Source organism: Drosophila erecta, unplaced genomic scaffold (assembly GCF_003286155.1).
Source record: "Drosophila erecta strain 14021-0224.00,06,07 unplaced genomic scaffold, DereRS2 tig00000246-arrow-arrow-pilon, whole genome shotgun sequence".
NCBI lineage: Eukaryota > Metazoa > Arthropoda > Insecta > Diptera > Drosophilidae > Drosophila > Drosophila erecta.
Genome location: NW_020825214.1, coordinates 1,079,494 through 1,103,929, shown reverse-complemented (window position 1 = coordinate 1,103,929; position 24,436 = coordinate 1,079,494). Strand labels below are relative to the sequence as shown.

At 35.5% G+C, this 24,436-nt stretch overlaps 1 protein-coding gene across 1 annotated transcript in view; it reads right to left on the bottom strand.

The window, feature by feature from the left end:
- Window positions 1-21,473, bottom strand: part of LOC26526371 (lachesin) — a 182,502-nt gene extending 161,029 nt beyond the window's left edge. Inside the window, exon 1 of the mRNA XM_015157306.2 lies at window positions 21,137-21,473. The gene's annotated coding sequence lies outside the window, so the exon portion shown is untranslated. The remainder of the gene's footprint in view (window positions 1-21,136) is intronic.
- Window positions 21,474-24,436: the final 2,963 nt, after the last annotated feature.

Genomic DNA, 24,436 nt, shown 5'->3' with positions numbered 1-24,436 from the left:
GAGACATATGCAAAATGTATCGGTGTGTCCGTATGATAGTTCCAGATAATTATTACCAAATCATCTCGTGAAGAGACTCTCCTAAGAAGGAGTTAAGTGTGTTCAAGTTGGACACAGTCAGTGCGAGCAATGCACCAGCTTGCTCGAGATAAAGGCTCTACTTCTCCAATTGAATTGGATTTCTACGTAGATAATTTAATTTCAGGTGGCAACTCAATTTCTGAGGTTACAAACAAAATGCAACAAGCTTCAAAGGCTCTGCCTGCGCAAAATTTAAACTTCGCAAATGGTGTTTTAGTCATTCAGCTGTTCTATAAGGCGTTTCTGAAGAGGACAAGGAGCAAAAGCAAGATTTTCTTTCATTTCCCAGATTAGTACTAGACCCAAAGAGTATGATGCCGGCATGAAAGCGTACGGAGCTTGCGAGTACATTGTTTGTAAGTCCGAGGGGCAACTAGTCATCTACTGTGCTCGATGTCTAGAGTAGTTCCCTTAATAGCAATGACGGTATCGAAGCTGGAGCTTTCGGGGGCTTTATTGTTGTCTCAACTTATAAATTCCTTAAGACAGATTGGATGCTTCGATGGGAAATATTTGTGGTGGAGTGATGTGGTATTGTCTTGGATCAGGGACAACCTTCTAACTTTTATGAATTCGTCGCCAACCGAGTGGCCTATTTTCAGAAGCTAACAAGCGGCATGGAATAACATTAACTACAGGCCGATCTTAACCCTACTGATATCCTTTCAGAAGTACAATACCTAATCAAGTGATGCAAGCATTGGTTTTATGATCCACAAAAATTTAACGACCACTAATTGAGCTCCGAAACAGCGGGCTACTGAGTAAATCCCCATATCTGGATACTACTATCAATTGCAATTTTATTAATTCATTCCCTGCCATGCAACGAATATTTGGATACGTCACCAAATTTATTTCCCGTAATCGCCATCCTGGGCTTTGGACTTCCAATATTTTACACGGAACTAAAATTCTTATACGACTCGTCCTGCGTGCGCAGAAATTAAGAAATTGCACTCTAAGGGAATTGTCAAAAACTTAAGCTCTATTTCGTCGCTACTTTCCCTTTCTGGATAAGAATGACACTTTACACGTTGGCGGCTGTTTTGAAAATTCGGCACTTTTATACGATGCACGACACCCAATGATTACTGGAGTTATTGGAGTCAACTATTGTGGTCCTTACTACTACAAGTCTTTGGGTTGCAAAAGACCGCCCACAAAGTGCTATATCTCGGTTTTCATTTTTTTTCACCACCAAGGCAATGCATTTGAAGCTTGTTCAAGACTTGAAAACGAACATTTGAAGCTTGTTCAAGACTTGAAAACGAACTCATTTCTAGGAGCCCTTTAGCGTTTTATTTCCACTCCAGACAAACCTAATCAAATTTAGAGTGACAATGCCACCAACTTTGGACTTTGGCCAAGCACAAAGTGGACGCACCGTGAACTAACGGGACATTTGTGGACCGTTCGCAAAAGGGGAAATTACGGGATAACTGCGGCCTATAAAATAATGGCACAAGCGCACAAGCCTACGGTACAATGTCGAAAATATACATAAAAATGCAGTGGTCCATCTGTATTACCTCGGTTTTGGGCGCATTTTCTAGGGTGTAAGTAAATCTGGGCGCAATTAATGGGGCCGAATTAATATATTCGGACTTACCGCACGACGGCAACATTTAATTTGTCGACGTAACAGTAGTTAAGATATCAAGGGAAATTAAAAGAAAAAACTGCATTCCATTAAATGTTTATGGTGCTTAGCAAATTTATTAAATTTAAGTAAGAGTAAGTTTCTGCTACAAATGTCAATGTAAAAGTTCGGCTGACGTTTCGTTATATTTCAGGCAATAAGAGATGTGATGGCGATCAAGTACTCAAACTATGTGTCCCAAAACTAGAACCGCATATACCGGTAACGCAAGCGGACGATTTTTTTTTTTTATTCTAATGCTGATTTGATAAGGTATAGTTGGAAGCCCGAGTCAAGCACGTCCGGGAACAAAGGTTCTCATAACCGTTTTTAATAATAGCAGTTGCCAACTTTTTCTTTACTGAAATACGGAGCAAGAGGGCAGCAGACGTCTCAGGCAATATAAAGCCTTCAACTTCAGATGGAGTCGAAGCAGTTCTGGTCTTCTTGCCATCAAAGCCAAAGATAATGGGTTGCACCCTTAGCACAAAGAGTTTTTAGCCATTCGGATAACCTATAAAGCATGAAGACTGACGAAATAATAACTGCCGACCACTTCCATCCAAGTAGCCTCCGGAACTGATCCGCCTTTAGAGAAAGTATAAGCCGTACTCCTACAGCTGTTACCAGAGCTGCCGTCCGATGAGATCGTCTACGAACCGCACTCCTCCGAACAGCTTCCATCCGAGATGACAATCCTACGAGAAATTAGACAAGACAAGACAATTTGAGCCTGAGCCAGCCTGTAATCATCTTCTAAATCGCCTTCTAAACACTAGGATAAAAACTAGCATAATCGACTGCCAAGTGAACCTAGTCAAGTGGTTATTCACGGGCCATCAATTAAGAAATTTATGGCGAGCGGTAGAACGGTTAACCACGAATTTCTGTCAGTGGATGGCACCTCTAGCCTGTTAGGTATGCACTTCTTATTATGCTATAAGGCCACCGTTGATTTTAAAGATCTTTAAATACAGTTTTCGTGGGGAAATATGCCGGTTCGAGAAGAAGTCGATGATGTACCGTCTCTAGTGGACCGTTTCCAAACAGAATTCGCTCGAAACGATACCGATGCCATTCAGCCCAACCATTGCGATATCTACAATCTTGAAAATTTCATTTATTCAAAACCAATGTTGGTTATTAAAAGGAATTGTTATTAAAAGGATTACAAGGTTATTTGCTTCGACAAACTAAAAGTCAAACTGACGATGCCACCTGTTCTAACATTCCCCGCATCCCAGAGACTATTCATCCTTGTCACAGACGTGACAACCCAATCAGGAATCAGTGAGAGGAGGAAACCAGTCGGTGAGAGAGTCAGTGAGCGTCAGTACAAGAATAGTACAAGAATGAAAGCGGGAGTAGAAGAATAATCATTGCGAGTGACTGAGCAATACTGAAGGAGGAGACGACAAGTTCCTGATGTGGTCAGCAGGGGTTGTGGAGTCAGTGGTTGGTTGTCACGGGACAGCAGCGGTCCTAAGAGACGTGCGCTTCCTGGTTTCTAGCAAAGGTGGTTCTGGGAAGAGCTAAGGTTCGACGAATTGGACGTCACACCAAGGTCTCATTAGAGCCGCAGGAGTCCACTTCGAGTCCAATCTGCAGTGCCAAAAACCCCTCACGGGGGTTCTTCACTAAAGAAACCAATTTTCGTTTCTCGGCTTTCCCCTGATCAAACATCATCTGATGTATGGTCTTATATACAAGAAAAAACAAAAACAGATAACATAAAATGGTAAGAGTATGGTAGCGAAATAGTTCTAAGCTAAGATCAAAAATAAAAAAAAAGGCCCTGTGGGAATTAAACTTCCCTCACGTGGCCAAACCACTGCCTCTTCTTCTTCAAAAAACTAGCATATAGTCTTACTATCTCCTATTAAAATGCAAAAGGAGTAACAAGCTAACTAAATTGTATTCTGATAGCCTTTCCTTTGCATCCCATATCATTGTGTTCACAGAAACTTGGTTAAAGCCAGAGGTATGTACTAAATATAGGCCCACGATCGACCTTCCGAGCTGAGAGGTGGGGTCCGAATTGCGGTTAGGTCTACTCTCACGTCAGAGGAGGTATTTTTGTATGAGTTTCGTAACGATCACTTCATATGTGTAAGCTGTCATTTTGCGAAAGCTCTGTTTATATACATTCTCTGTTTACATTCGCAGTCTTCTGAATTGCCAGAATATTTAAATGATTTGTGCGCTTAATTAAAGTTAATCCGTCTCAAATAAGCTGTCCGATAGAGACCAATTGAAGGTTCTAGGTGATTTAAATATACCTGTCACTACGTGGTCCACAGAAGAAAAATCGAATCTTCTTCTTCCTATAGCACAGCACGACTTTATTGACGCTTCCTCGACCTATCGTTGTCGCAGTGAAATATATCCGAAACTCTCTTGGTCGATTATTTTATCTATGTCTTTTAACAAGTCATGAAAGTGTGTTTCTGTCCAGAGTAGCACGGCTTACTCAACCTGAAGATCAAATATCATCCAACTTTTGAGGAGATAATCGACACAGGTACCGTAATAAAAGATTAATAAAAGATAACGATTTCTTACCCTTCCTCGTTATTTTTGAAAATACTACTGTAAGATCGTATCAGGCAATAGCTGATCTATATGCCCAATTTTGTAAAACAAGAAATTCTATGTTACCTCATTCCGAACAGCCTTATACACGTATACTGTTTACATAACCTCTGGAACTTCACAGTTCTCCCATATATGGAAGGAGTCCCTAAGATAACAGATTGTATGCAAGCAATTACAGAAGAATCTCCAAATTGTCGGATATCCCAAAAAACCAGCGAGAATCCAAAAGGTGACCTACCTTGAAAAAAAAATGGTGTCCAGCATTTCGCAGCCTAAATAATTTACATCGTGAAAGGCGGAGTTCGCTTAGTATATATGAGCAATGCAATAGCAATAAAAATCAGCCAATTAAACTCGCACAATTACGACCGATTAAAATAGCCGGCAACAATAAAGAAAGAAAAACACACAAAAATAATTAACCTATGAATTTCGTTGACAAATGCCAGCAAAAAACCAAATAACAAGAATAAATTCCAAAACAAGTGCTGGATTCAAGTACCATACATACATACCATCATACACGTATATATGAGTATACATATATATCTAGATAGGTCATCTTTACTCTCTGTACTTATTTTATGTGTATTACGTTTTTGTTTAATCTACAATTATTGCATATGTTTAATTCATAAGCATGCATAGCAACACCTAAGATCATCGCACAGGGTAAGTTTGACACGACACAGTTTTCGTATTTTCTTTATATATTATATATATACATATATTCTCGTGCCAATTTTGTTTTCTCACTATCAGTATATATATTTTTTTTTGTTATATATGTTATCTCTAAAAATTATCATTAAAAATCTTCTTGCTTGTATTCTCCCGAGTCACATTCGGCATACCACAAGGGAGCCACCTTGGTGTGAGTAATTATGTACGCAGACGATTATAAATTATGCCGCAGTATAAGGACATTTCTGGTCATTCGGACTTACAATCAGATCTAAATAGCTTTCAAATATGGTTCCGTGATAACGTATTAATCTTAAATGCCTCAAAGAGTAAGGTTATGACCTTTTATAGTGTCAACCCAAAACACGCGACTTCCACTCTAAGTAGGTGCTCTTTGGGCAGAATAAGACTTGTTAATGATCTTGGTGTTCTTCTAAACCCTAAACTAAAATTTTTAGACAATATTTCGTCTATTGTCAATAAGGGGTATGCATGGTTTTATAAAAAGTTGGTCAAAGGAATTTAATGATCAAAAAATTTCATGACCAAAACCTTATTCATTTCGCGAGCCCGTCCGATTGTTGAGTATGGATCACCCGTTTGGAGTATGCCATACCACATTGAATCGATACAAAAAATGTTTTACTGTTTGCCTTACTGCGCCTAAATTGGGATGCAAGCCTTATATTACCTTCTTCTTCCTAGTGGAAGTAATGTTAATTAATTTACTATCCCTAGCTAATCTTAGAACAATGCTTGGAACAGTCTTTATTTGTAATCTGATTCGTGGTGAAATTGATAGTCCCGACATGGTTAGTCGTGTAAACTTCTCTGTTCCAAGCAGATTCACTAGAAACTACTTACCCGTACTGCCGCTCTTAAAGCAATCAGTACTAACTTTTTTAACACATATTTAGATCTTACTAATATTTACATATTTCTTCGTTTCTTTAGTATGCGTCTATCTTCTCGCGAATCAAGCCGAAGGCATCTATGCTCGCCACTTCCTATCTCTTGTACTCTCGCGTTGCACTTTTGGCTTAGCACTCTGCTAAATGAGATATAACCTAAGTTTGTATTCGATGAAGATTTTAAGTTAAGTACCCCGTATAATACACCAAGAAAACTAATTGAATCGTGTCAAGTCGCAGTTGGTTTCTGCAATATAGTTTTTATAGCCGTTACTCGTAGAATAAAAGGGTAGTCTAGATTCCTTGAAAAGTATATAACAGGCAGAAGGAAGCGTTTTCGACCATATAAAATATAAATATTCTTGATCAGGATCAATAGCCGAGTCGAACTGGCCATGTTCGTCCGTCCGTATGAACGCCTCGAACTCAGGAACTACAAAAGCTAGAATTTTGAGATTTGGCATGCAGCTTCCAGAGACATAGACACAGCGCAAGTTTGTTTCCAAGTGTTGCCACGCTCATTCTAAGGCCCACAAGCCGAACAAAACTGCCACGCCCACACTTTTAAAAAATGTGATATTTTACAATTCTCTCTTGCTTTATTATGTAAAGAAAGAAGTCAGTGCCGGTTGGCGGTAACAAGATAATAAAAATCTAAAATGTTCTTGAAGTGCCCGGTTGAACGAATGGTGTCTCCATGGTGTCAGCATTCTCCGACGCTATTTAAGCTACCCAGCACAACTTCGTTGTTCCAAAGAGGGATCGGGATAGCGAACGCTGAGACAGCTAACGGTCATCGCACTTCCGTGGGCACACTGCTGCCGCAGGTATTCTAGCGCTGACGTTCAAGCTCTGACGCCGCTGAGGACCCGACGCTGCTGTTTGGGCGGTGGCGGGTTAGAGCCACCGCGACCAAGGGATATGTATGTGACCTTCCGTCCACCCGAGGTTTTTATACCCGTTACTCGTAGAGTAAAAGGGTATACTAGATTCCTTGAAAAGTATGTAACAGGTAGAAATAAGCGTTTCTGACCATATAAAGTAAATATGTTCTTGACCAGAATCAATAGCCGAGTCGATCTGGCCATATCCGTCTGTCCGTATGAACGTCTCGATCCCAGGAACTATTAAACCTAGAGTGTTGAGATTAGACATGACGATTCCAGAGACATTGGCTCAGCGCAAGTTTGTTTCTAAATGTTGCCACGCCCACAAGCTGCATAAATTTGTTTATTTTATAATTTTTTTTCGCAATTTCTACCGATATTACAGAAACTGATAAAATTGCTCGTTCGCACTTTCACCAGCTGAGTAACGGGTAACTTGACTATAGCATTCTCTCTCGTTTTTTAGTTTAAACATTTTGAGTTTAAGACATCATCCGTCTAAGTCCCATGAATTGTGGAATAACTCATTGATGTTTGCTTCTTTACCTAATTTTCTTCATTACATTTTTCTTTTCATGTGGTTTTTGACATTTCTAGGAATAAGTTCACTCTCACACCCCAAAAAGACAACTTTCAATGTTTCCATGAAATCTTACTGTGCTCTGCGTGGTTTCGTAAAAAGACGAGTTTCCGATTGTAGGTCCATCATGAACTTATTAAACAGTGGTGAGACATACCTGTACATGCTTACTTTTCAGTGAATTGTACACATAAATTTACAATTTTTGTCGTTCTCAAGGGAAGAGATCGTATTTCTCCAATATGAGTTAAAATTATAATATAGTGTAATAGGTATTTCGATTGAGGAAACTGACTCCTTTCATTCATTTTGAAGAATAATCTTAGCTTAAAGGAAACGTGTGTTTATGAACGGGCTTCCCATCTTAAAATATTGAGGGATAGCTGTGTTGAATATTTTTTTAGCTATTTCTACTTCCACAGCTCTGACTAAATTAGCTTTAGTTGGGAATGACTTTAGTACTTCTTCTTTTATCAGTACCAATGCTCCTTCCTGGTAATTTTTAGAATGGTTCTCTGGGCATTTTTCTCTTGGGAAATTTTTCAATAATAAATGTTTATCTGGTTTTACAATGTCCTTCAAAGTGTGGCGTTCTTAGTGGAATAAACTTCTTACTTCTTTATTGTAAATTAATAATTGATTATTGTGCCCTCTTAGAAAAGTAGCATCTTTAAATTCGAATAATTTATGTCTGACAATGTCTGAAATTTTGTTCGACGGCTTATTTGTTTATGGTTTATTTGTTTAATCGCTTTTTAATTCAAAATGAACTGATTTTGTGTGAAACAACAAAATATCGCACGAGTTTAATTTTAAACTGTCCGTAGTAGTCTACACCGGAATTAAAAAACGTACTACGTTGATTCAACTACCGCCTCTGACACGAGACGAACGGGAGAGTGACTGGAGTTGAGATAGAAACACCTATATTCGCGGCTTATTTTCAAATTAAATACAATTTTTTATATCATCAAATTCACATCTCATCTCTGATAAGACATCATTCTAATTCGTTAAGATATTAACGGCGCATTAACGGCTTTATTTTTAAATGCTTAATTGTAACACAAAACCATTCTAGCATTTGGGTCCTTTCAAAAATCTAACAATGTAATTCCTTAAGTTTTAATGTTGCAAACCCCATATGCATGATCTTCAAATGGCACATCTCCCTTGGAGACGGTGTCCTTGAAGGTGATATTGAAGATCCTCGGAAATTGTATCTGCTGATATGTGTTGATACATGTTGATGTATGTTGATATGTATTATAAGTGCTGAAGATCCATTAGGATACTGCTTCATTTAATTTTTTGACAAAATCCCCAAGAATTTTGTTACCACATTGTAACGCACTGTTTTTCTTGGTTCTGCTCTCTTCGAATTGCAATGGCTAGCTCAGAGAGTTTGTTTGTTTATGATTTGTGTGATTGTCCGACCATAAAAAGAGAGTTTTAGATTCGAACAGCTTTATTGCCAGACTACTTCAACAATGGACGTCTACAGTCCTCGCCGTCGGCTGCACGGCGTCGCTCCTTATTCGTCCTTCCCTTGTTCTCGACAGATTCCCTTCACTTCAGAGGTTTATGGACTTTCAATCTATATTATTTGTGTGGGTTTCGCATAGTTCTTTCATTCCTAAAATTTGCTGATTGCATCTTACTATATTTTCGAATTTTATATCGTTTATTATATTTCCTACTTTAACAGCATTTAGTAATATTGGGACGCATAATTTGCAGTTAATGGGATATTGATCATGTTTTAATTGTTGGTCGCTGTTTTTATTTTAGAAAAATCGAATAATTTTTCTGGGCTTACAAATAGTATATGTTCCGTTTCTAGAATATTGGTAAATTTCCTTATTTCTACCTCTGACACATTTAATGAGTTTATGGTGTTAGTTTTCGCCCAGTCTATTTCGTAAAATACTTTATTTAATTCTTCTTTAAACGGGGGAATCTTATATTTTAGTGTGGTGATCTTTTGATTTTTGAATTCTGGATTATCTTTTTCTAATTGTGTTTGTTATTTGGATGATTTGGTTTAGTCTGTCGGTTAGTACCTTGTTTATTACCATTTGTTTGTTATTGTTTTCTTGTTGTTCATTTATTTTATTTGTAATTATCTCATGATCAACCGGCCAACCATTTCCAAACTGTACTTAAAATTTTTATTGACCTTTTTTTCCTTTGGTATGGCCTGAGCCTTCTGAACTTTGCTTCTGCCTTCGAGAGTTCGAATGCGAGGAATGGGTATAATAGATTAGTTGCTTCTATTTCGTTAACTTGGTTTGATAGGTTATGTAAAGCTTTTTCATATTCTTTAACGTCAAACACATGAATAATCTTGAATGTGCCGTTTCGAATAGCTGCGATGCCTGTTTTGATGTGTATCAGCTGTGAGTGTGAATAGTCTAGTATGGTCGTTAGGTCAAAACATGTTGGCAAGATATATATTTTTAAATTATTTTTATGAACCACTTTTCCTAAACGAGTTTTAATGGGTGTGTTTTTGTCTTCTGGAACTATTTCTTTTCTGTATTTTGGCGACAATTTGGAACCTAACCCTTTATCGATCCTAATATAGACGACGTCACTTTCGTTGTATGGTCTTTTGGTTGTGGTATAGAATAGTTTATATCTGTTTATTTTTCAAATTTTAAATAACTTCTTCGCGTACCGAATATAGTGCTTGGGTCCAAAAAATATGTCTTTTGGTTTTATTTAAGTGGTTGAGTGGACAGATGCATTGCACTCCTGAACGGCTTCGAAGATTATTTTTTCGAATGTGGCTGCGTCAGAGTCTTTGCTTAAGCATATCATAATCTCTGTTAGAGTCGAGTGGAATCTTTCGATTTGGCCATTACTGGTAGAGGAATAAGGTGGTGTCGCGTAGAGTTGCTTTTAGATGTTCTTGAAGCAAAAATTTTATGTTGGCGGAGTTAAACGGTTAACGATAAATTTAGGCATACCAAAGGCTATCATTATTTCCCTTAGCGGGTGTTTTAGGTCTTCTGTGGCTTTTGATTTTAGCAGTTTAATTTTGGTGAATTTAGAAATTTTGTCTATGGCTGTGAATACCAATTGCTTTTGTGTGGTGTAAAAAATATAATCTCATCGATCTTTTAGAACCCGAATTAGTTCTTCTTCCGAATACTCCTTCCTGTTGACGATATGTCGTGGTGGTAAGTGGGGAAGGGTATGGAGAATTTTTCCGACTCCTTCTCTGAGGTTAACAGTAGTAACTGGTTTTTAAAAACGTAGATCCGTGCATTTTATACTGGTACCAGGTTATGTGAAGAGCTCTGATCGCTGTGAATTGTGGCTGTTGTGGAATTCACTTGCGTGCCTACTGGAATTCTAGACAGGGCGTCTGCCACTACGTTGGAGGTGCCTGGTTTGTATCTAAGCTCGTGGTTGTACACTGCCTCGGTAGTTATCGGTTAGCGCTCTAATTACTCCGGTGACTCTTCATGGGCTCCGATTTAATTCAAAATCAATGAGAGCTGATGGTAGACTGCCTGATAATATTCAGAAGTGGTCATGCGGCCTTGGTTTTGCGAGAACGGAGAGAGTTTTTAGATCTCTTTTATAAGCATAGTGTGCCGTAAGCCACTTTGAAATGGCTTTCCAATTCATTGGCGTATTATATGGTTCTAGAACCGCGTTGGCCTCACCAACTACCTTGGTACGTACAGCTAAAGTCATCAAGTAGAATTTGTAGGATTCTTCTTGTCCTTCATAGATAGCCATTACGCGGTCGACCTTATTTTTTCATGAATTAAAGGTAGTTCTCTCTGCCGGAAATTCCTTAATTCTTGGGTACTACTAGGACCCAAAATTGTCGCTAAAAATTTTGGGTCCAAAATTTATGCTGATAATTTTTTCGCTCTCTAGCATCTCTCTAATTGGGTCCATAATCACACTTTTAAATTCGGGGGTAGTCGTAGGGGTGCTGGACCCCGGTTGTCATTAACAGCCGCTTGACCGGCTATAACTAGCCCTGCCATGGCATCGGCATTCTCGAACAAAATTTGAACTACGAGGAAATATTCGTTTCGGAATCGGACCCTATTATATTTATTTAAGCTTGGGATGCACGAAATGTAGATAAAAAAATAAATCTTTTATTTATTTATGATTTGATTGTTTGAGAACCAGTTCCTTCTATGCTTGAGGGTCCCTTAGGATTCGCAGGATTGGAATCTATTATACTGTCGAACGTGAATGTATTATTGCAGTCGCTTTTAATCGGTTATGTTTTTCCACAGAGGTATGAGTTATATTCGATTTTTCACCTTATATTTTACTATGCTTAGAGGAAAGGGGTGTATTATATCGAGTTTATTGTAAGATTGTGTATTTTCCATAATATCTCTTCTTGATTTAGTTTTTCCTAAGTTATTGAATTGGTTCTTATTAGTTTCTGGAAAGATATCTGTATTACTTAACAACTACGCTTACAGGTATAACAAAATCCGGCGAATCTGCTACAACTGGCTTGTTCCTTTTTGTCCTGCGGGATGCGACGGTGCGGCAAGTGACTGGGGATCCTCGGTAGCACTACTGTAGTAGCCGTCTGCGAACTGGTACAATGGACGGAGTGGGCGGTTAAAAACGAGACTCGTGAGTTCTCATTTTAAAGTCAATCGCGCTCGCCGTGCTCGGGTTCTGGGGCACCGGTACTTAGAGCACAAGGTACACTGTGTGGCATTTTGAGACACTGGCTTGGCGTTTTCAGCCACTATTACTTAAACACGATGTCTTTTTTCTTCCGTATGTCCGTATGAACGCCTCGATCTTAGGAACTACAAAAGCTAGAATGTTGAGATTAAGCCTACAGCTTCCAGAGGCAGCCGCAGCGCAAGTTTGTTTTAAAATGTTGTCACGTCAACTCTAACGCCCACAAGCCGCCCAAAACTGTCACGCCCACATATTGGAAAAATGTTGTTACATTCTTTCACTTTTTTGTAGTCTTATAAATTTCTATCGATTTGCCAAAAAAATGTTTGCCACGCCCACTCTACCGCCAGCAAGCCGAAATTTCTTGTTCCCACTTCCACTATCTGAGTAACGGGTATCTGATAGTCGGAGAACTCGACTATAGCATTCTATATTGTTTTTAATAATGGATAAGAGTAGCTAATGAATCATTTATAAATATAATTATAGTTATAATTATATGTATAATATAATATAATAATATATTTTAATATTATATTATTATAATTTTTATATATTAATATTAAATATTATTTATTTTATATTATTATATATTATTATTATATATGTATATATTATATATGTATATACATATATATTATAATAATTATTATAATTATAGTTATAATAAAATTATTCTGTTTTTAAATTCCGCATCGCCTAGTTGACTTTCCTATCCAACATAGTTAATTAAAAACTAACTTTAAGCGCTCAATCGCTAGGTTAATAGCGTTCTTTAGAGCATAATGGAGACCGTCTATAGTAAGGCGCTTGTTTGAGTTTAGGAAAACTTTTTCGCCGAACTAATCATTTTTATAAATCCCGTTTTTCTCTAAAATCTTTTCTTTCAACTCAACCAAGAAACGGTTTGATGAAAACCCGATTTAAGGTCTCATGTTGCATAATTAAGAAACTCTCCAATTTAACTTTTCCAATTTAAGCAAATATCGTAAAGAAACTAGAATTTGCGTTTTTATCTACAAGCTTTTTTTAATTTTGTTTCCTAAAAATAATAACGAGGATTTCGGAACATATAAAATATATATTTATTCTTGGCCAGGATCGAAATAGCCAATCCAAGTAAATTAAAAAAAGGAACCGTATTCAGGCCATTGTTTTGATAAATCGAAATTAAAGTCTTCTGTTGCTGTCAGCATCGCTATTACCGACTGATACAAGCCATTGTTATAAATATATCTTGTAAAATCAATGTGAAATTTGGATTCTACAAAATCTTTTTTTTATATCTCCGAAGCGAACTGGAGCAGTCGGTAGGATACAACTAAAATCCTTACGAGTGAATTACATAAAAGCGATTAAAATAACTTTGTGAAAATAGTATGTCCGTCCGCAAAACGAACCTATGTACATAAAATAAACCACCTTAGTTAAATTATAAAAAAGGATTTCTAATGTCTAACTAATGAAAAAATTTGAATTATATTCCGAATCTAAATTTTAACAATACAAAAATGGAATTAAAGCAGATAAACAAATTCAATGGAGTTCATTTTTATAATGATTTTTGAACAATTATTAAATTTTTTTAATTATTTTTTATTTTATTATTTTTTCTCCCAAATTCTAACGAATTGCCATACATTTTTTTGAAATTTCTCAATCCCTATAGCTGAGTAACGAGTATCTGATAGTCGAGGAAGTCAACTAAAGCTTCCCCTCTTTTAAAAGTGTGCGCGTGTCAATTTTTGTCTCTTTGTGGGCGTTAGTGTGGGCGTGGCAACATCAGGAAACAGACTTGCACTTGCGTCTATATGTCTGAAATCTGCATGCGTAACTTTCAACTCAACTCAACTCAACTGATAAATAAATATACATACTTTATTTGGTCAGAAACGCTTCCTTCTACCAGTTAAACACTTTTCTAGGAATTTAGTACACCCTTTTACTCTACGAGTACCGTGTATATATATTCCCTATGGTAAATATAACCGAAAAATGTAATCATTCCTTTTTGATAGTAGCTGACGAAATATATTTATGCCTTGCAAACTAACTAAAATATTACAGATGATAACTTTAATAATATAGAAAAAAATGAAACTCATTATTTAATGGTGAAATACTTTGACATTCAGTATCATGAAGGTGACAATTTGACTTTTACGAATAAAATAAGGCACGTTATTATTATAATTATCCCTACATGTACGACATAGAAGTAGAAAAACAAATTTTAGAAAAGATAAAACATGGCTTTATCAGAAAATTCAAATCTCCATATTGCAACCCAATAGAAAAATTATCCGTATCCTGGCATACCATTTCAACAAAACAACTATCAATAATAAATTCCAAATTAGGGAAATGTCCAACTAATTACCAACTTCTATTTAAAAAGGAAATCAAGATTATAACGAACTTATTCACTACCTTAATAAACAAATTTACTGTGACATGGTTGAACTTTTAGCAAATATATAATTTTAAAATTTATATGTGAACACACTTTCGTTATGTAATTTAATTTAATAATGGCGCAGACTTTGAGACACAAAGAGCTTACATTGAATTAGGAAAACCAAATAATGGATCAAAATGAATGATAATTCTGTAATACTCCCAAACTTGGCCATATATGCGAGCTTCCATTAACAAATATTAGGAATTATTAATAATACACTAATACAATAACAGATCCTGAAGATAAATAAATGAATATTAAATAGACAATAATGATTATAGTCATGAAATAACCCATAACGTTACAGGTAGAACAATAAGAACAAAAGATAGATAAAATTAATAAAAGCCGCTAGGAACATGTAGTAGATCTTGAATATACTAAAGACGAAAAGGAAACGTAAGCTGAGTTAGTGAATCCAGTAATAAAGACATGATCTAAATAGGAACTAATATAGGAACCTGGATTTCAGACTCTGATTCTAAAATTGATTACGACAGTGACATGGACAAAAATACCATTGACAGCATCTCAACAAATAAGTATTACACCCATAACTGAATAACTGTTTTTTACTTCTGAGCACAGGGATAATAAAAATACTTACTTAACTATGAACGACATATAATAAAAATAAATCAAACAGAAATATGTATATGCAACATTCCAAGATTTTATAAAACACGATAACCAATTCAAAAACGTTTCTTAACACTACTACAATTATAGTCGAGTTCCTCCATTATCAAATATCCGTTACCAGTTAGTCTTTTTACTAAGAGTTAAGTCCAAACGAGAAAGTTCAACAATCTTTTTGGCATAAATTGGCAAAAAAAATAAATAAATAAACAACAATATAGAGCGGAAGGACCAGCTCAGCTAGTGGAAGTTCCAACGAGAAATTTAACAAATTTTCTGGAATATCGGTTGAAATTTGGCAAAAAGTAATAAAATGAAAAAAACCTAAGAATTTTATAAAAATGTGGTCGTGAGAGTTTTGTGCGGTTTGTGGGCGTTCAAAAAGTTTTTTGTCAGATATAGAAATTTACAAGATATATAAAACAAAGTCGAAAAATATCACAATATTCAAAAGTGTGGGCGTGACAGTCTTGTGCAGTTTGTGGGCGTTAGAGTGGGCGTGGCAACATTTGGAAATAAACTTGCGCTGCGTCTATGTCTCTGGAAGCTGCATGCTTAATCTCAACATTCTAGCATTTGTAGTTCCTGAGCTCGAGGCGTTCATAAGGACAGACGGACGGACGGACAGACGGACGTGGCCAAATCGACTCGGCTATTGATCCTGATCAAGAATATATACTTTATATGGTCAGAAACGTTTCCTTCTGCCTATTACATAATTTTCAACAAATCTAGTATGCCCTATTACTATTCGAGTAACGGGTATAAATATAGGTTACCTAACTGCAGCCCAGGGATTATTATACCCGTTACTCGTAGAGTAATAGGGCATACTAGATTCGTTGAAAATTATGTAACAGGCAGATATATGTTTATATATATATATATATAGATATTAAAAGAGATAAAAAAATATGACATTTTTAAAAATTGTGGGAGTGACAGTTTTGGGCGGTTTGTGGGCGTTAGAGTGGGCGGACAGACTGAAAAAAAAAAATTAAAACGAAAAATTCAAAAAAAAATTTTAATTTTGGCATCATGAATAACAAATTGGCTCTGCATCTGCTCTGCCGCGATCTGAGATTATGCGACACAGCTGACCAAATACTGCAAACAGCTGCTGAAGTGCATTAATAACTAGCGTTGTTCGTGTTGCTGCCAAAAACGTGTATTTGGTGAATGCGCATACAATAACCAAAATGTGAAGATTTACACATTTGCTCTTTGGGAACGGGCCTATGTGATCCATATTTATTGTACGGTATGGTATAGGTACCGTGTCGTATACATGCAGTGACCCTTCAGACTTGATTCCTTTTACTTTGTAACTACAGCACTCTGGGCACGAAGATAAGTAGCGTGAAATCCAAAAGTTCCGTTGAATACGTTGGATTGTCTTATCCGTGCCGTAATGTCTTTCCTCGTCGTGGTTTGCTTTTCTTATCCTCCCCGCTACTGCCCTTCTTCTTGACACAACCAACAACCTGTATATTCCTATTATACCATTTGCAAAATTGTCGAATACGACATAAACATTTAAACTCCTTAGATGACATAAATCTACCGTCGACAGCAGACATAATCAATTTTCAAACTTTTAAACAAAAGGTATAACCTGTGAACCCATTCGTCAGCATAAAAGATGCAGTCTATAAACCAATTCATCAGGACACATTTTCGACTAACTGAATTAGAAGAAGAGTCTTATTCGAATTCCTTTACTACGTTATAATTTTTATTCAAAAATTTCAAACTTGAGGTTCGACGTCAACACTATTTCTTCCAGTTGGCTCTGGAGCCTCTACAGCCGGGTCTTCGACCGTTAAGTGCTGGGTGCAACAGCAAGGGGTGCGGGAAGAAGGACGAGTCGGTGTGACTGCCGAATAAGCAATCCCAACCATTCGTCGTTTGGTTTGTTTGTTTTGTTAATGCTGCTGTTTGTTACTAATGCTGCCATGCCCACTCTTTTTTTTTTTGCCACGCTCACTCTGACGCCCAAAAACTGCCTAAAAATTCCACGCCAACAGTTTCTAACAATGTTTTTTAATTTCTTAATTTTTTTGTTGTGTTCCAATTTATATCGTTATGTTTAAAAAATGTTGGCCACGCGTACTCTAACATCCACAAACAGACCTTAACTTGTAAAATTCGAGAAATTTCTGATGTTGATGTTCTAGAAATTCAAAAATATTAAAAAATGTCCCAAGGCTGAAGTTCTCAACTCCATACTCCATACTCGTAACTCAACTTATCTTATTCGGATTTTGCAGTGGCATAACTCTAAATGTTTCTGGCGCAATCTCTAAAAATCTGCATTTAAATTTAAAAATTCATTTTTTTTTTTGTAATTTTTTTGACGTTATGATGTAGAAATTAAAAAAAAATTAAGAAATGTCCCATGGCGGAAGTTCTAAACTCCATAACTCAACTTATATTGTTCGGATTTTGAAGTGACATACATACCTCTAAAAATGCAGCTTCCAGAGACATAGACGCAGGGCAAGTTTGTTTCCAAATGTTACCTCGCCCACACTTTTGAAAAAATTTTAAATTTTTGTTCATTATTTTTGCGCAATTTATTTTTTCTACCGATATTTCAGAAAATACAGTAATTTTTCGTTCGCACTTCTGAGCACTTCTCAGCACCAGCTGAGTAACGGGTATCTGATAGTCGGGGAACTCGCCTATAGCATTCTATCTTGTTTTTACTTTAAGCCAGCATTCTGACTAATTATCTGCACTTTCCCTATTGCTGTTTGTGTCCGTTGGAATGGGCGTGGCAAAAAGTTTTTTGGCAAATCAATAGAAATTTACAAGGTATATAAAAAATGAAAAATATCACATTTTTCAAAATTGTGGGCGTGACAGTTTAAACGGTTTGTGGGCGTTAGAGTAGGCGTAGCAAAAAGTATTAAAGCAAATCCATAGAAATTTACACAATATATACAAAAAAAAAACAATTTTTCAAAATTGTGGGCGTGGCAGTTTTGTGCGGTTTGTAGGCTTTAGCGTGGGCGTGGAACGTTTGGAAACAATCTAGATGCAGCATATATCTCTGTAAGCTGCTGCTTAATCTCAACGTTCGAGGCGTTTATAAGGACATAACGGTTATAAAAACAGCATTTAATTAAGAGATTACGTTTACTACAACTATAAATAAATTTGAAAGAAGTCCACGATTTTTTTATCGATGTCAAGTTAATGCAGCCTTATTTAACCTGAAAATAATATTATTTTATTTATTTATTCATTACGTTTACAAAACTAATTAAACACCAAAAAACATTAAGATCACTACCGAATCCCAAATGTACATATTTGACAAAATATTTAGATAGAAATTGTTTTCCATTTTAGAACTCAACGTCACGACAACAGTTCTATGCCTAATGAACAATCTGCTCAACTCGTACATTGGCCATATCTGTCTAGTCTATTAGGATGGTATTCTCATTTTTATAATAATATATAAAAACAAACATTTTGAAGCCGTCATAAGCATATAAACATTAAATTTATTATTGGGAAAATTGGATAAAAACCGAGGGTCAGTTTCTACGTCAAGTCAGGTAGAGACTCAGGTAAAGTACGAAAAAATTAGAGCACGTATACATAGAAAACAAAGAAATTAAAAGTTTTTTTGGCATGATAGAATTTTTAGAAGATTTATCCGTAAAAGTAAAGTCAAAATTTGGTGACCCCAAAAAAATCTACTCAACCATATATAATTTACTTAAACAATACAAGACATTTGAAGTAGACAGAATTCACTCAGCTTGCTTTCAAATAATGTTTTTAATTTAATTTATTTTCTATAATACTACCATACATTCTATTATTATACATATATGTAATAAACAATTTCACAACCAAAAAAAAAAAGATGAAGAGTCGTCCGATTTTGATCAAAGCGCAAACAAGAAATTTCAACATTTTCTGTAATATCGGAAGAAATTGTGAAAAAAATTTAAAATTAAAAAAAAACAAACATTTTTTAATAGTGTGGGCGTAAGAGTTTTGTGCGGTTTGTGGGCTTTAGAGTGGGCGTTGCAACATTTGGAAACAAACTTGCGCGCTGCGTCTATGTCTTTGGAAGTTGCATGCTTAGTCTCAACATTCTAGCTTTTGTAGTTCCTGAGATGGAGGCGGACAGACACTCTTCCTCCTCCTGTTACATACTTTTCAAGAAATGTAGTATACCCTTTTACTCTACGAGTAACGGGTATAATAAACACAACATACAAGATTTGACATCACTTATAAGCCTTTTACAATAGAAAATTTGTTATAAAAAATAACCGCTGATTTCAATTATAGTATTATCAATTCATTTTCCATCTGTTTCCATTGATGCTATAGGTATAGTCATCAGATTTTGATAAATTTTAATTCCAAATTGTCGAAACCGCGTTCTGTAATAGAAAGGTATCGCGAAAACTATAGGAATTACACACATTTACTCAGTTCAGAATAAAGATAGTGGAATTGTAAAAGTAAAAATTAAAAAAAGAAAAAATAGGTTGATGGGACATTGCCCATTATTTGTTAGAAATAGATTTTGTTAAAATCCTATGATTGGTTCAAACAAATTTTCCCAAACATGTTTGTTGAAGCTCGCAGGGAATGAATAATAAGTAAATATCATTGATTTCATATATAAATGCTATTCAATTGTCTATCACAAAAAATTATAAAAGTTCAAAGTTCAGTCCGCCGAGTGAGTAGATGTCATAAATTTACATATATATATATACTCTTCACTTTTTTGTCACAAATAAATTATAAATGAACCAGGGGTACTTTGTAGGTCCCATCAGTTTCCAAATTCGGACAGATATCTTAAACGGTGCTCCACTCAAATAGCTAATTGGTTTCAGGCTGTTTCATTTCAAAATGAACTAAAATGAACATCAAAAACTATTAATGAAACCAGATTTTCGAAGCCAGAGTAAATGATGCCACATTGTTTACATTTATTTATTTTGGCGCCAACATTTTAAGCATTTTGCAAAAATTGAAAATAAAATATTTGCTGATCAAATACTTTCATCTGGCAACCAGATGGTCGAAGAACTCGACTAAAGCGTTCTCTCTTGTTTTTAATCTATGGTATTTAGACAAAATAAATTCAGTAATCAGTAATCATTCAGCATATAGTTTGTTCCTTTAGGAATGCTGAAGCTTTAGGCGGAAAAATGTAGCCATATCAGTTTAATATCAGACAGACAAGTACGCCGAAACTGTTTATTTTAAATAGTCGGCTTGAACATATTTTTAAATCGGAGTTATACATGGGCAAACATTTTTTGTGGATGCTGTTTCTGCCCACATGCTCAAATAGTAATGTTATTATATTTACTTTTACAAGTTCTCCGATATTAACTTATACATATTCAAAGTCTTAGTACGCAATCATCAAGAAGCTAAATTTTGCTGTTATCAAATTCGTACATACACCCTGAGATATTAATCAAAACCTTGCTCTCCTTCTTTATATGTATATCACCTAGAAATGTTTAGCAATTATAAAAGATATTATTTAAATATTGCTAGTATTATACAAATATAGTGGTACAACCTTTTTCAATTAAAAAGTTTTTTGTCAAAAAACAGCATTTTTGTAAATAAAAAAATATCGTATTTTAAGCAAAAAAAATTGTTTGCCAAATAGAATATAAATTAGCAACTATTGTGAAATCCGAGCCTGTGCAAAAATTTGTTTATTATGCATGTATTTATAGAAAGGAAACCGAAAGTTTGAAAACGGTAGATCCGTTTTGAGCAATTTTGGAGGCAAGAAGATTAAATTAAATTAATTAATATTAAAAAAAACAAAAGTTGTTCTGCCTTAAATAAAGTAAAGACCCGCTTTCCGTAATACATGTGGAATATATTATTTTAAAAAACATTAATTATTTATTAATATACGTTTATATTTTAATGATATAAAATTATTTAAAAAAAAAAACTAACCGCGTGAAGGTATTTGCATTAACCGTGAATCATGACTTTATACATTTGCGTTTAATTATAATGGTTTTATCCGAAACAACTTATTATTACGATGACAACTTGCGGTAATTTCACAGGGGTGAATGTAATTCCGTTAATTTATCTCCCTTGTTTTATTCGACCGTCGCGCTTAAAGCTTTGATTGGGACTAAAACGATGTTACACAGATACTGTAAGTCGTCGATGAATGTCTTAAAAAGGGTGGTCCTCGTGCACTGCAATTTGTAAACACGATGCTCTGATGCGCCGCCTCGACAGCTTCGGAGAGTGTATGAAAATCTTCCATTGGCTTATTTTACTGATAGGGGTTGGAGCAAGCATACAGTGATGATATTGGTTCATAAGAGCAATAATAGTTACCACCACGTGGTTGTGGAATCTGAACAAGACTAGTAACTAAAACATGTAAGTAGAATAGAAATTCATTTCAATCAGCTTCTGGGATTGCGAACGATAAATTTAAACATTGGAATATCCTATCGATAGGAATTGGAATAAAAAAATAAAAACATGAAAAAAAAATCCAAAAAATTTTCAAAAGTGAGTGCTTGGTTTTGGGAGGCTTTTGGGTGATAGAGCGAGCGTGGCCAAAATGTTATTGGTATACCGATAGAAATGGGCAAGACAAATACAGAATAAAAAAATAATTAGTGTAAAATTTTTCCAAATTGCGGGGGTGCCAGTATTGGGCGGCTTGTGGGCGTTAGAGTAAGCGTATCAACATGAGTAAACAGACTTGCACTGCGCCTATGCCTTTGGAATCTGCATGTCTAACATAATTTCTAGCTTTTTCTAGCAATTCCTAGTTTTAATAGTTCCTGAAATCTTCACGTTCATACGGACGGACGGACGGACATGACCACATCCACTCTGCTATTGATCCTGATCAAGAATATATATACTTTATATGGTCGGAAACGCTTCATTCTACATGTTACACACTATTCAATAAGCCTTTACTTTACGAGTATAATGCTGTTCCTACCAATTATTTTCTGTTTTTGTTTCCATGATTTCATGTGTTAAGGCAATATTAGTTTTATAAAATTCTGAAATGTTTCAAATATTTTCGTATTTTTTCTTTCATAGTGCCTATGTTTTTTTAGTCCATGTGTGTGTTCAGTTAATAACTGTTATTCGAAATTATGGGTAAAATACTAATTTCATGAGCTGCTGGCACTATCATGGTTAATTTAAGAATTATAGTCAGTATTGTCAGTTTATGTACACATACAGGTGGAGGCTAGATTTGATTAAAGAACTGATTTCAGCTGGTAAGACATACATATGTTGAAGTGCAAATATTATTGTGTACTATTCTACTATGGTTAGAAACGCTATTAAATATGAGCGAATGGAAGGCGTAGTTGGACCATTTTATTGGGTTAGGTCACTGCTTAGAAGAACAGGCAAGGATTCAGCCCTTCAGGCCTTCTGCATCGCAAACAAAACTTGTAAATTAATTGAAAGTTAAAGGAAAGTCAAAGGTAATAACCTCAAACCTTTCAAACAAACATGTTTCAAGTTTGGAAGAAAACACCTGTATTGACCCTTGGAGAAGTGGGGGAATATTTTGGGGTCTATTAAGGCCAAAAACAGTTATTTTTTCTGAGACAATGACTCACGGTAGTATTTTAAGCAAAAGTGGTCGGTTTGATTTTTCTTGGATAAGTACCTTAGGAATGGTAGAGCACGAAATTTATAAATTCGGATTTGGGAGAGATTTTCATATAATGGGGGGTCCGGACACTATATAGGGTCAAAACAAAGACACTAGAATAATAGGATGCCTAACGGCCATACATTGGTTTTGCACTATGCAGCCACTTTTTTGGTGGCGGCAATAATTGCTCTCTCCCCACTTGCATAAAATTGAGAGTATAATAATCTAAAAATAGAATTCACTTGCTTGTTTGAGTGAAAACAGTAAGTGTGTAATGTGTGTGTGTAATGAGTGTAACAGTGTGCAAATGTGCGTAGTTGTGCTAGAAGTCGATATTCGGTCCGAAATCAATTTTGATTCAAGAAACGAATTTGATTTTTGTTTTGGTCAAGTTCGTTGTAATATAATCTAATAAAATATTATTTTAAAATTGTTGCCGTGATTATTATTTTTTTAGGAAGTTTTTTTAATATTAGTTGGTTAAAGTCGCCGCTTGAATTAGCTACCGTTTACAACTGAACTTTACATATAAACTTTTATTGAATTTCAATACGGATATATTATTAAAATTTGGAAAGAAAAAAAGTAGCAAGCGATGAGTTCCATCAATTTGTCAGCTTTAAGCAAACGGATTAAAAGGAACTAAGAGAAGAAACAATAAATTTGGCGCCCCTTTTTATCTACCCAAAATTGCGAGGTTTTTAAAAATATCAAATTAGAATATAACAAAAACATTCAACAAAATAATATTTGGATTTTAAAATACTGAAAATTGGTCATTTACATAAGTTGTCATATTTTTTTTTCTTGTATACTAATAATTTGTACTAATAAATGTACTAAATAGTTAAAAAACTTTATATGCAACCTGTTTATTGCAAAATTTAGTTCTTGAGGCAGGACCATCGCACCTAAGAATCCCTAACTTTCCACGTCGCGAGCTGAATACTCTATCGACATATTTTCTAGTATATAGTAATCTTTTAAATTAATTAGGTATTATTCTGTACATTTATATTTTTATATTATGATTTATTTAAATAATTATCTTGTTAAGGCAATGCACAATTAGAGTTTTTTACTTGGTGGCAATCGAGTACAAATAATATAGATTGAAAGTTCATAAAGTTCTGAAGTGAAGGGCATATTTTGTCAAATTTACTATATACGAGCATATGTGTGCACAGATACAGTGATCGGCTGTCGCTGTATGCGTTGCTGGCTCTAGAGGGCTCTCTCTCTGGCTCTTGGACAAAAATTCGAGAGAGCCTAGAGCCAGCTCTAGAGCCAGCACGAAAAAATCGTGTGCAAAAAAATCGTATGTCGTTACGAATCTTATTATTCTAGTGTCTTTGGTCAAAACCATCACGGATCACGGAAACAGTGTTTTTCAGACAATCCAGTCGATGTCCTGCACAGTCATTCGACCCTCAATCCAAATACAAGTTTCGATGTGACGCCATAGGAGGTTTCAGAAACAAAAGGAAATAAATAACTTTTGGAAGATATACAAAGGTCCTAGAACTGTGTTCCTGTGAAGAAGTGCCAGATGGCGAACCACATATGTAACTTCGGCACCCATATGTGTAGAGAGCAGA